We start from the raw sequence: 13848 nt of genomic DNA on the forward strand, positions 1-13848 counted from the left end.
TATCCGTTAATGAAACGTTAGTAGGCTCCAAATCTATCTCACGGTTTCAATTTTGTCCCAAATCTATCATATGATTTTAATTATTTCCTTAAAACTATCCTATAATTTTAATTTTTCTCAAATCTATCCCGGATAAAAGGGGTTACTGTAGCAAAACCATTAGACGTTGATGGAAATATAACGGCGGGATAAATTTGAAGCAAAATGTAAACTATGGGATATAGCTGACAAAAAAACATAAAATAGATTTGACAAAACGCGTAAATCATTGGTCATTTAGGGTAAAAATCCCTTACTGAAAAGGTGCATAAGTCAGGTTGAATCCCATGATTTATGTTTACTGAAAAGTTTATAAGTCGGGTTAAATTCCATCGTTTATGTTTGGGAGAATTATAGAAATAGTCCTATAATTTTATTAATTTTTGATATCGAGTCCTATAAATTTCGTTTTGATTTTTTCAGTCCTAAATATCTGCTCCGTCAAACAATTATGGTTCAAATCGTGACCGATCATTAATCGATGCTAATGTGGACATTAACATCATCAAAACTTTTTCACCTGTAATTAAAATATATAAAAAAAAAATTAAAGTAACTTAAAAACAACCAAAAAAAAGGGAAAAAAAACATCTGTCTTCTCCCTCTTTCAACTACCTTTCTCTCTCTACTGGTTTTTCTCTCTTTCTCTCTCTTAGAGTCTCGCTGAAACCGAAGGCGCTGCCAGACGTCCAAATCCGTCTACATGAGGACCCTCCCCCAATTGCTCTCGAGTCTGCAAATACAAATCCAATTTTAGTGAGCCAGATCTGACCTCCTGACCAAGATTTATCCGAGCCACATTTGCAATTCTGATCGGATAGTCTCAGGCAGGTTCCATTACAATGAAAATTCCACAATGATAAAGTAGCAATTTTTAATTCCAAATCAAAAACAAAATTTTCATCAATCAAAGCAATAAAAATCAACAAACAGTATAAGTATAAATTGTGAGGAAAACAAAGAAAAAACCCAGACCAAAGAAGAAGAAAGGGTGATCGATCACTACTTGGCAGAGGGAGACAGGGAAGGAGAAAATGAAGAAGAAGGTGAATGAGCAAGGAGGTTATTGCTGGAGTAGCACGGGATTGGCAGCCATGGCTATAAGGGATCGGCAACCATCATAGCAGGGGATTATATTTTTTCGTTTGATTTGGGGGCTGGTGGCCCCGCCGACCACCAATACCCCTCATCCAGGTCGCCGACGAGTAGAGCGTCCTCTAGCGAACTCGATGAGTCGGGTTGCACCACCTCCCCGATGAGCTAGCTGGCGACCTCATACGAGAAGGTGGGGGCCGCGAGCAAGGCACACCAGCCCGATGCTGGGTGGTCCCTTCCTTATTTTTATTTTATTTTTGTTTCTAATTTAAATTTTTTAATATATTCCGCATAATTACTTAAGGACACCTGAAAAAAATTTGATGATATTAATGTCTACTTCAGCATCGATTAATGGTCCGTCACGATTTGGACCATGATTTTTTGACGGAGCAAACGTTTAGGATTGAAAAAACTAATATAAAACTTATATGACTCGATATCAAAAATGGCAAACTTATAGAACTATTTTTTTGATTCTCCCGTTCATGTTTACGGAAAAAGTCTATAAGGTTCTGTCGTCGTAAATTTGTATAGTCTATTGTTTGAAAAAATCTTTCATTTGTGGTAACAGTGTGATATGCATTGAATTAACAAATCGAGGTCTAAGTCACCTAACAAAGAGCAACAAAAGTCAGACAAATATCTAAAGTGTAAAAGTAAATAAACTCGTTCATCTAACTAAGACAGTACCTTTAAAATGTTGAGGAATGAATCCAACTCCATGTGTTTACCAGTTACTGATACTTAGGGGATGGGATGGAATGGGAAAAACTCATTCACGAATGGTTATGGGAAGGAGGATGTGTTTACGCTCATTTTTCGTATTTTGTGAAGATTGCCGGTCGTAACATGTATACGGGAATTCTAATAATTTTCTCGGGGTCTTGGACATCGTGGATGGATTGAAGGAACGAGTAGTGTTTATTTTTGCATAGGCCAATTCAATTTGAAGCCCAAGTTTAAAAGTCAAGTCCAAGAGTCAACGAGAGAGGCCCAACGACTGCCCATATGAAGACATATGCATATATACATATATGGCATGTATATGTACGGACGACCATCTCATGTCCAAAGGCGGTAGAATTAATTGGATGTGGCAGCCCAGTATTATTTATGGAGCAAGGAAGCAATATTCTCGTGTTATGTCGCGTGATCTTTGATTTTCTGTCTTTTATGTAATTTAGATGGGTTAGGTAGTAAATTTTCTATTCGAATTTTATTTTGATATCATATTTTATAAGCATATTCGATTACAATATATTCTATAGGATTTCTTATAAACGCCTATAAATACATGATTCGGAGTTTATTGTAGTCTTGTTGCACATGGATCGCACTACACTTTTTTTAGCTTTTTTTTTTTCTAGCACTTTACTTTCGTTACACTTATAATAACGCACATTTAATATATACATTTCCAACACTTTAATAGTGTGCACCATTAATTCTTGGCAGTCGCCAATCATTCGGCACCTATTCTTCTACCCATTTTCGAGCTTTTAGGCAAGGAATGGGCTTCCACCCGAGCTTAGGTTTCCAGACTTAGGTGCGGTTTCTTTCGGTTTTGCGAGGCCGAGATCCACACGCTACGAATCTTTTGGGGTTCGTGGTTGCATCATTTTTAAGACCGGCTTCCGGACTATCTATTCCATGGAGTTTAGGTTCCAGCGTAGATTCTTCTTTTCGACCATTGAAGGCCAATAATCATTCCTTCCACGTTTTTATTAGCTGTCTTATTATTCTTGCTTTGGTCATCCAAGGCGGAATTTTTCCATTCTTTCGCACAAGCAGCCGAAGTGTTTGAATTCTAAAGGATTTGCGTGGCCACGACCCGTGTGTGGCTAGGTGAGTTGACCTTCTCACAACTCAACCTTTTTGAGTTGTCTCAGCCGATATTATTAGCAAGCTTTCGAGCCGCTCTTTTTCGGTTGCAGATCACTCAGAAGCACGAAGAAATAGTGGGGAATTCATAACGACTAAATCAGTGAATCACAAGATTGTCTAAGGCGCATTCAACCGTTTACTTTATCTACTCGAAGCCCAATCGTCGTTCAGTCCTGTGAACTCTCGAGACTATGATATGACACTATGTTTTGACAAGACCAGCTGGTGTCACGTCAGGTTTTACTTACTTAGGACAGCTCCCTCGCATGCATGGTTTTTTTATTGTCTACCTGTTGGTGATTTTTCGACGTGAACAGATAATTCGATATGCCCAGTGAGACCTGCTAAAGTCGTGCTACTTTAATAGAACGTGATTACTATTCACTATATTCTTTGACCGGCTATTCACCGTCGTCAAATTCCAAGTATACTTATTCACCTTATTCATCGATTGGCAATTAAATGCCGTCAATTTATTCATCACCATCGACCGGCTATTTTCCATCGTCCAATTGCTATAACTATTCACAACCACAAGCGGTTAGTAATGATGCACCATCAACTATCTACTTTGCCTCACCGAAGATTTATCCATAAGCAATGACGAGCTATTCAATGCAACCATATATCGCCCATACCTTGCCATATATGGTGCCATATGCTGTGGCTCAGCCTCTAGCGTAAGCTCAGCCTTCAATCCAAGCTCAGCCTCTAACACGGGCTCATCCTCCGACGCAAACTTAGCTTAAGTCACCGGTGCAACGAGCACCACCTCCATCTCAAGTTCAATTTCAGTTGCCTTTGTCAAGCTACTCGATGCCACCATCAAGTTGTTCGTCATCTTCGATGATGCAGCCGTCTTTGTTTGATGAAGAAATATACAATTGGGTTGAAAGAATGTAACATACCAATGCCCATTTTAGAGTATCGCTGCAAAAGTATAATTCCGATTAAATTGCGGCTAAAGCTTAACAAGCACCTTCGCCTATATCTTAGTCTCCGGTGCAAGCTCTATCAACTCTGTCATCACCACCGTCTTCACTGAAGGAAGAAATCGATCAAGATTCTCACAGTCGACTTTGGGGGGTAGGGATGATTAGCTAACTCAGCCCCTTGAAGTTGAGTTAGCGGAACAATCGATTCCTCCACAACAAGCTGATTCCACCGGGGAACTTTCAGCTCAGCCTCCATGTGAGAGACATCCAATCGAAGAAGAAACGACCGATCATATGCAAGACATGGTTGTATCTAAAGAGGCCGAAGAAGATCACGGCCAAAATAATTCCTGTGAGCACCGACTTTGAAATTGGTGTGGCTGAGTTGAATGTTGTTAAGTCAACATCTTGCACTTCACTAACGGAAGCAAGCGAGGGCAGTAAGGAGCAGCCCGTTAAAGTTATCATCACTCCCTTTTCGATTCTAAAACCTATCTTAAACGACACCACTAACTTAAGGCCAAGTTCCTCGATACATAAGCCGGAAAGATGACATCTCTTTGGAGGCTACTGAGGAGGTAACGTGGCTTCTTCGTAAGCTAAATAATGAGAATAGATTATGTTCGAATTGTGCAAAGTTGGTTCTATAAGAGATGATCAAGCCGTCGATTTTATCATGGCCGGCTTGGGGAAGCAAGGCGCGCCGAACTAATTAGCCCCAATCCTTTAGAAAAGTGGATCCTAAAATGGACTACGCAAACTAGCAGCTGCACATAGAACTCGGTCTTGGAGAAGCAGCCCGAGGCTGAGAAGGACTTAAGGAGCTCGAATTTTAAGAAAAGATTGAAAGTTGAGCTCATTAACGAAGCTTTGAGCCACTTAAAAGCTTAACGGGTCAAGTTTCACGCTGAATTCGTGCTTATCGAGTCAAGAAACAAGAGCTCGAGCTCTCCGGGGGTCGAGTTAAGACCGATTTTATGCATCAAAACTCGAGCTATGTGAATTGTAATGCTCAAAAAGTTACTTACAATGCTGATTTTGCGTCTTCAAGCAAAACTCAGGGAGTTTAAGTATATATCCAAACCTATGCTCCAAAAGTTAAGGAATGATGGCTACAATTCCCAGGGCTTGAGGCCACGAAATGTGAAGGTTCAGCTCGTGTGCAAAAGCGTGCAATATGTTAGCTTGGGTTCATAAAGGAGAATGCTCAGCTCTTGTCATGATGCTCGAGAGCTGAAAGGTGTTCACATGGCCCGAAAGGGTGCTTTTAAGTTTGGGAATGTAACTTCGACCACCGCTCGGGGTGTCGGGCAAAATCTTAGCAGTGTGAGGGAAAAGACCGAGTTTCCTGTGATATTTACTCCAGAGAAGAACTCCCGACCAGAGCTATAGAGCTGAGATGCGACATTGAACTCTAGGTAAATAGTCGATACACTCGCCTGAACAGCCTGGAAGGTTGCGGACGATAATTTAATATGTCCCGGCTACAGAACAACTTATGGAGCATCTCATGAAGGTTCCCAGGCAAGAGTGGCGAAGGGTGGTGCATCCTCAAACACCAAAGTCGCTTACTTGTACACAAAAGCGTCAAAGCTCAACGATGACATCAAGCGAAACGGATTGCAGTTAGTCAAGATGGTCATCCCAAGCAGAATGTGACTCAGGCTAGGAAGCTGCTCATGAGAAGGCAGCTTAGAATGGACTCGCACGAAGGAGAAGTTGTTTCGGTTAAGGTTGCTCAAGTAGTCGAGAAGAAGAAAATTCAGCATGCTCCATCTTTCGTTTTTGAACGAATTCTGAAGTATTGTCTCAACAAACTTATCGGCCCTGTCTGGTTTTAGGGTGTTATTTTAGAATCACAATTCTAACTTAACTCTACCCACTACAAAACAAAATAACTCATACAAAGTCAAAGAGTAAGCCCCATTTATACTACTTTTTTCCACAACAAAATAGCATAACTCATACAAAGTCAAAGGATGGGCCCCATTTATACCACTCTTTTTCAAAATCAAAATCTGATTTTAAAATCCTACTATGAAACCAAACGCAACCTAAGGTTTTGGTTGTCAATGGTTCTACAGTCAATATCATGCCAACAACTACCAAGGCCCAACTTAGCCGAGTTAATAAGGATTCGGTTAAATCATGAGCTGCTACTTCTTATCAGAGGCATGTTCCCGATTATTTCAAGTTATTAATGTGGGTTTCGATACTTTTGAGGGGCAAGACGGGTCTAAGAGGCCGGTTGGAGTTGTGACTATCAAGCAATTCAATTCACATCAAGTATCTTCTAATCCCATTTTTTTCTTATGCACGCCTATTCTGGCTTTTACCGCCACAACAAAGGACTAACTTGGTGATAGAAGAGATCGGCTGACTTTTGTTGAGGTATGGCACGGAGATGTAGGCCGAAGCACAGCCTGAATCAAAAGAATCTTAATCCCTAGAACTGAAGCACGACTTGGCCGAACGATGTTTTGAAGATAAACGTGATATCAGTACAGCCGAGTCTAAGGTCATAACCAAGATGGAAGCATACTCGTTGAGCCGTGGCCATGTTAGAGGTCATGATCGTGATCCATATTTCTGATCATTCTCAAGATCAGAAGTTCGCTTTGAAGGCTGCCCATTGCAGATTTCGTTCTCGGCCACTATTTCCGATTTTGTGTAGCTTCTCGGAAAATTCATATATTTTTTTACAGAGATCCGATTTTGATGATTCAAGATGCAATGGAAAACTAATAGAGTGATATACAATTTTTATGCTTCGTCTTTTGCCCAATACTGAACAAAAGATACTCGAAGTTGTAGGAGAAATGGAGGTGGAGCAAAGGATACAAAATTATATCTTTTGGTTTAGCTTACTGACGTTTGATGCTCGAATTATCTGCAAGGACTGTGCTGGCCGTGAGGTGCATTCATTCTTTCTTCCTTTTCCATGCTCATCATGTGCTTGTATGGCAAATTAATAATATATAGATGTTAAGTCGCGCTTAATATGATTTCGCGTGACTAATGCGGGGTATTGTTTACACCAATTTTTCCGGATTTCGTGAAGATTGTCGAGTCGTGACATGTATTCGGTAGTTCTAATAATCTTCTCAGGGTGGGTTTTGGATATGCTGGATCAAATTGGAGGAACGGGCCGTGTTTATTTTTGCATAGTCCGATTCAATTTGGAGTCCAAGAGTCAATGAGAGAGGCCCAATGACTGCCAAATATGAAGACATATACATATATGCATATATATATATATGGCATATATATGTATGGACGTCCATCTCATGTCCAGGGGCAGTGGAATTAATTGGATGTGGCAGCCAAGTATTATTTATGGAGCAAAGAAGCAATATTTTTGTGTTATCTCACGTGATCTTTGATTTTCTATCTTTTAGGTAATTTAGATAGATTCGGTAGTCAATTTTATTATAGAATTTTATTTTAATATTGTAATTTATAGGCATATGTGATTACGATAGATTCTCTATGGTAATTGCCTATAAATACGTGATTTGAAGTTCATTGTAACCCCTTTCGGCACATCAATTGCACTACACTTTTTTATATTTTTCTTTCCAGTACTTTACTTTTGTCGCACTTATATTATTGCACATTCAATACCTACATTTCTAACAGTTTAATATTATGTACCTTTAATTCCTTGCAATTGTTGATCATTCGGTACCTATCATTCTACCCTTTTTTTAGCTTCCGGGCAAGGAACGAGTCCACCCTAGCTTAGGTTTCCGAAGAGCTCACTAACACTTTGGTCTCCCAATTTTTCAATTGCCAGCACTTGACTACATGAATTTTCAAAATCGTGAATTAGGTCCCCAAATTTTCAAAAACCATAACAAAATGGTCCTTTTAGCCTTTTTTTGGCTAACATTTTGGTCCATAAAAGGACCATTTTGTTATGGTTTTTGAAAATTTAGGGACCAAATTCACTATTTTGAAAATTCTTGTAGTCAAGTGCTGGCAATTGAAAAATTGGGGGACCAAAGTAGTAGTGGACTCGATTTTTCCGAACCTAGGTGTGGTTTCTCTCGGTTTTGTGAGGCCGAGATCCACGCGCTCGAATCTTCTGGGGTTCGTGGTTGCATCATTCTTAAGACCGGTTTCTGAGCCGTCTATTCCATCGAGTTTAGGTGCCAGCCTAGAGTCTTCTTTTAGGCCATTGAAAGCTGAGAACCATTTCTTGCACGGTTTTATTAGTCGTGTCTTATTATTCTTGTTTTGGTCAGTCAGGGCAAAAATTTTCCATTCTTTGGCACAAGCAGCCGAAGTGATTGAATTCTAAAGGATTTGCTTGGCCACGACTAGTGTGTGGCTAATTCTAAAGGATTTGCTTGATTAACCTTCTCACAACTAAATCTTTTGACTCGGCCCATATTTATAGTAGGCTTTTAAACAGCACTTCTTCAGTTTCGGATCACTCGAAGCATGAACAAATGGTGGAGAATTCATAGCAGCTAAATTCCCGAGCCGCAAGATAGTCCGAGGCAAATTCACCGTGTACTTTTATATACTGGAAATCCAATCGCCGTTCAGTCCCGCAGACATTCGAGGCCGTGGTACAATGCTTTGTATTGGTGGGGCCAGATGGTGTCAATGTCGGGTTTTACTTACTTAGGACAATTCCCCGGCATGCCTGGTTTTCTGATTAGCTTACCTGTCGGCGATTTTTCGACGTGAACAAACAAGATGTTACGAGGGAATTTCTACGCCTTCAACTCGAGCGATATACCCTCATCAATTCTCGTAACATGATGCCAATGTTATGTACCTAAGGACCAACTTTTTACATAGAAGAAAGAAACCAAGTTATCTCGGGAGTAGACGATCTACATGAATTCGAATTGCCTATGATTTTAGGAATGGGTGTCTGGATTGAGCAAGAAGATGCATCTTTGAGCATAAAATGAAAATTTCCTCAAGGGAAAACCTCCATAGCACGCATCAGCAAAATGAGATTATGAAAAAACTTGCCACATATTGATCAGTAAGATGAAGTCAAATCTATCAGTTATGTTGAACAATATTAGCTTTGCGCAGGAAGAATCACTACAAAAATTCTTGCTAAGGTCGAGGAAACTTAGGAAATTTTCAATTGATCCCTCGAAAATCATTCGGTAAACCAAACAAAATTTTTAAGCAAATTACCGAGGAATTAATTACCGGAGGGATTCATTACTTTAATAATTTTCTAAAAGACATTAAAATGTAAATAAAATAAATAAATAAATTTTAAGAATTACCTAATCCCCTGGTAGTTTTTTTAAAAAGTAAATAAAAATTAAAACCATTTAAAAAATCTTAGAAACAAAAAAGAGTTACCTAGGGAAATTTCCTCAGTGACCATCAATAATATTTCAGTAATTTTTAAAGAAAAATTTATAAATGAAAAAATGAAAAAGATTAAAAAGTGCCTAATATATATTTTAAAATTTTAAAAATAGAAAAATATATTTCTTTTAATACATTAAAAATTAAGTTTTTAAATAATAATTATTAAATTATACTAGAAAAAAGTGTTTTAACATTTTCTTATTGATAAAAAAATGAATAGTAATTCAGAAATTATCAAAATGAAAAAAATGAATAATTCTTTTTTTAATTAAAATATTTGCAGGGAAAATAACAAATAAGATATACACAAGAGATAAATATTGATGAAAAGGTACAAACTATAATATGATGTAGGTATAAAATTATTTCGAGGTATCTAACAAATATACTAAAATGTCAAAAGATTACAGAAAAATCCAGACTTGTAATAGAAGAATATATACTAAAATATATCAAAAGTTCTCAAATAAGGAATTCATATAATATACATATCGTTGCAATTATCAATTTAATTTCTAAGAAAACTAATTCAGGATTTAAATACTTTTACATATAGCTTATATTAAAGTTCTTAAGTAAAGAATTCATGTAATATATCTACATCATTGTAATTATCAATTTAATTTCTATGAAAATTAATTTAGGATTTAAATACTTTACTTGGTTGTTTATATTAACGTGTAAAAAATTTACTCTTTTATTCCATAAACTTTCATGGAGCAAATTTAGGGGTAAATTACTCCGGGAAGGCAATATGTTTCTAAAGTGTAACACTTTAGGGTAAAAAGAAAAAAATTGCAACAATTTGGTGCACAAGGTCTCAAACATGTTTCAATTAAAGGCAAGCCATCATCTCTAGTCTAACGCAGTCAGCCTTAAGCCAACTTTTTTGTTTTTGAACGAAATTATTGACCTGTACTACCGATGCCATGTGACTCATCATGATTTAAAAAAAAAAGTAAAAACTAAATCGAGAGCCAAGGGCAACCCCCCACCCCCTTAAACCCGGCCATGATGACACCAAAGGGCGCAAGCACCCCCAATCCAGGGGGTGATGGCCAGGATCGAGACCCCCCACTCTTTTGAATCGGGACAATCTCCAAATCCAAATCTACCCCTCCTTGATTGGGATCGATGACGTCCTCTAGAGTCAAGGTGACCCCAATTGGGGGTGGTGGTTGGAATCAAGGCCTTCACCGCTAGCTTCCACCCTCTACCTTGTCCCATCGATTTTTTTCAAACTTTACTTATTTTCTAGAAAAATTTTATTAAAAAATTATGCGGGTCCCACGCGACCTGTCATGATGAACCACGCAGGATAATTGGCAAGTCGTAAGCTACATAAGCATCGGGTTGATGGCGTCAAACTGGTGTCGATGAATTGCCCTTAATTGAAACATTTTTGAAACCTTGTGCACTAAATTGTTGCAATTTGTTTTTCTTTTTGCCCCAAAGTGTTATGCTTTATAAGCTTTTTGCCCTCTCGGAGCAATTTACTTGCAAATTTAGACTTGTAGTAGAAGAACATATATCAAATATATATCAAAAGTTCTTAAGCGAACTGTAATTATCAATTTAATTTTTATGAAAATTAATTCATGATTTGAATACTTTCAAATAAAAAAGTTTTAATTTATGAAAGAATAATGTTAGAACCTATCAAAATGTGTTTTATTATAACTGATATTAGATATATTAAATATTATAAATTCGAATATTGATAAAATGACCAATCACTTGAATAAAACATATACTTAATTAATTTTTTATAAAATTAGCTATAATTTTCAAGATTTATTAAAAATATCTTATGTTTTTACTGATAATTATTTATTTTCTTTTTATAAAATTAGCTATAATTCTCAAAATTTATTAAAATAATTTTAAGTTTTTATTGATAATATATTTATTTATTAATGATATGACAATAAGAGTTTTAAATATTCTTTCATATTTCTTTAAATGTTTTGTCTATATTATATATTGCTATTAATTATAATATTAAAGGTGGTCATTTTGTACATGGTATATTAACATAACAATTAGTAAGAATACTATCATTTTACAACTAGTTATTATGGTGTTGTAAAGTTTATATACATATATATAGATTTATTAAAATAATTTTAATTTTATATTGAAGATTATTTATTTTCTTTAAATAATGAATATATTTATGTATTAAAGCTATGACAATAAGTGATTGAAATATTCTCTCATGTTTCTTTAAATGCTTTATCTATGTTCATATGTTGTTATTAATTATAATAATATTAACGGTTATCATATAGTTTCTATGCGGTATGCGGTATATTAATATAATAATTAGTAAGGATTATACCATTTTACTCCTATTTATTAGGTTGTTGTCAAGTTTATATATAAACTAGCTTTTTGTTCGTGCGAAATACGGATATTTAGTAGAGTGGTTAACTTAAACAATACTTTTTAAATCGAGAATAATTCCATTATATATATTAGTGCACGACGCACCTGCGCTACGCGTGGGTATCAAATATGTAAGAGATGGGAAAATTATACGCAGAAGCAACTTGACTAACTTGAAAAAAATAGGAGGATGACTAAGTGAACATGAATTTATTGAAATGTACCCGCTGGCACGCATATTATTCACTCAGTTCTTAGTGGGGTGTTTCAGCTGCTATTAGGCGACATTGTAGGGGCCACCATACCCCGCCTTATTCCTGTTTCGTTGTAATTTGAGCTATGCCCCGACTTTACTGAAAAAAAAAAAAAAATACTTGAAGGGAAAAAAAAAGTCGCCATTATGGGAAATTGGCAGTTTTTTTTAAATACTGAAAAGGGTGGAAATGGGTAGTTACAATAGACATGCGTATTTCTTTTTTCTTTTCTTTTAAAATTTATCCGCAATTATACATACAGAAACCTTAATATATAATTGATTTCTTGAAAATAATTTTGAGGACATTCTCGGTGTTCACATGAGGGATGGCTCTCGCAAATAATTTGCGGGCATTCATGCTAATTCACATGAGGGATGGCTATCGCTTTGTTACACTATGGTATGTTTGGTTGGATGTAGTGGGGATTCCATCATGGATCAATCACATATGTAATGCCCATTACATTACTTGTTTTTGTCCATAATCGTAATAGTAATTACGGATGGGGTTTAGGATAAGTTATAGGTAATGAATGGTCATTCTTCACCATAACCTAAGGAACTCCCATATGTAATTAGATATTGAATTACTAATATGCCCCTAGTTATTCATCAAATTTTCAAATCGTGTCACTTCATTGCTATCCCCTCTGCCGCCCTCTTTGCCTTCGCCACAGCTGAAATCTACCTCTGTGACATTGAACATCTTTCTTGACCGGATTCGAGGTCGTGAAGCCAGATCCAACCTCGATTTGGTCGGATTTGGCCTCAATTAATGGAGATCTGGCCAAAATTGCTCAAGACCCACAAAGTTGTAGGTCACGAGCCGATGGCTCTCGTGCCACTTGGGGTTTGTTGACACCAGGGCTGGGTTCACCCTTGGCTCGAGAACCCAGCCATGGGGTCCACGAGCCTCGACGGGGCTCGTGAGCCAAGGGCGAACCCGACCCTAGGGTTTATGAACCCTAGGTGGCTTGGGAGCCTCGGGAGAATCAGTGAACCAAAGGAAGCACACGACTTGTCTTTTTTTTTAAAAAAAAATATGTTTTTAAATTTAATTTTTTATTTTAAAATTTTATTTATTTAGATTTTACGTTTTTCTTTTTAATAAATATTATTTAAATATTTTTTTAATATTAAATTCTTTTTTCCAACAAATTCTAATATTTTGGATGACAGGCATTATAGTTCTTTGTATTTGTGGGGTAATTTTGTATTTTTTTATTTGAGAATTGTAATTCCCATTTTCCTTATTACATGCAACCAAGCAAACATATTTATATGTAATCTTCATTCTATTACTTACTAGTTCCATTACATTCATCACCGGACAAACATAGCATTAGGTGGCATTTGATGGACTGCTAGTAATGAGATTACCAGTAATCCAATTCCTCGCTTTGGTGGGAACCCACTTTCCCACCGATTCGTGAGAATTCATATTACCACCAAGGTGGGAAAGTACAGATGAGAATGCAGATTCTCATGTCTCAACCAAACATAAAAATCTTGTGGGTCCTAAGAATTGAAACACACATTTCTAGGAATGTGAATACATTTCCACATACCAAACACATTCTAACAGACTAGATTTCACGTTCGCGCTACGTGCAAAAACTCACCAACCCCACACATACAACGATATTTAATCTAATCTCGCACACACTACAACATAAAGGTTTCTCTAGCTCTACGCGCAACGTAACCCATAAAAATGCATAATGTAAAACATTATTATTTAGTGGAACTTTTTACAATTAATTGAAATTTAGTGGCGAAATAATTTTAAAAAAATAAAAAAAAGTGTTTGTGTGAGAGGAAGGAGAGAGAGAGTGAGAGACGTGAGAATGGAAAGGAGAGGGGGGAGAGAAAATGTGGGGCAGTGGGAGAGAAAAA

At 36.9% G+C, this 13848-nt stretch overlaps 1 long non-coding RNA gene across 1 annotated transcript; it reads right to left on the reverse strand.

Annotated features, from left to right (window-relative positions):
• Positions 1-468: 468 nt before the first annotated feature.
• LOC116208732 lies at positions 469-1395 on the reverse strand. Its single transcript, XR_004157115.1, has 2 exons — positions 1015-1395; positions 469-772 (listed from the first exon to the last, which is right to left on the reverse strand). It is a non-coding gene; the product is annotated as an uncharacterized LOC116208732 (long non-coding RNA).
• Between the last annotated feature and the right edge of the window lie 12453 nt (positions 1396-13848).

Source organism: Punica granatum, chromosome 5 (genome assembly GCF_007655135.1).
Source record: "Punica granatum isolate Tunisia-2019 chromosome 5, ASM765513v2, whole genome shotgun sequence".
In the NCBI taxonomy this organism is placed as follows: Eukaryota; Viridiplantae; Streptophyta; class Magnoliopsida; order Myrtales; family Lythraceae; genus Punica; species Punica granatum.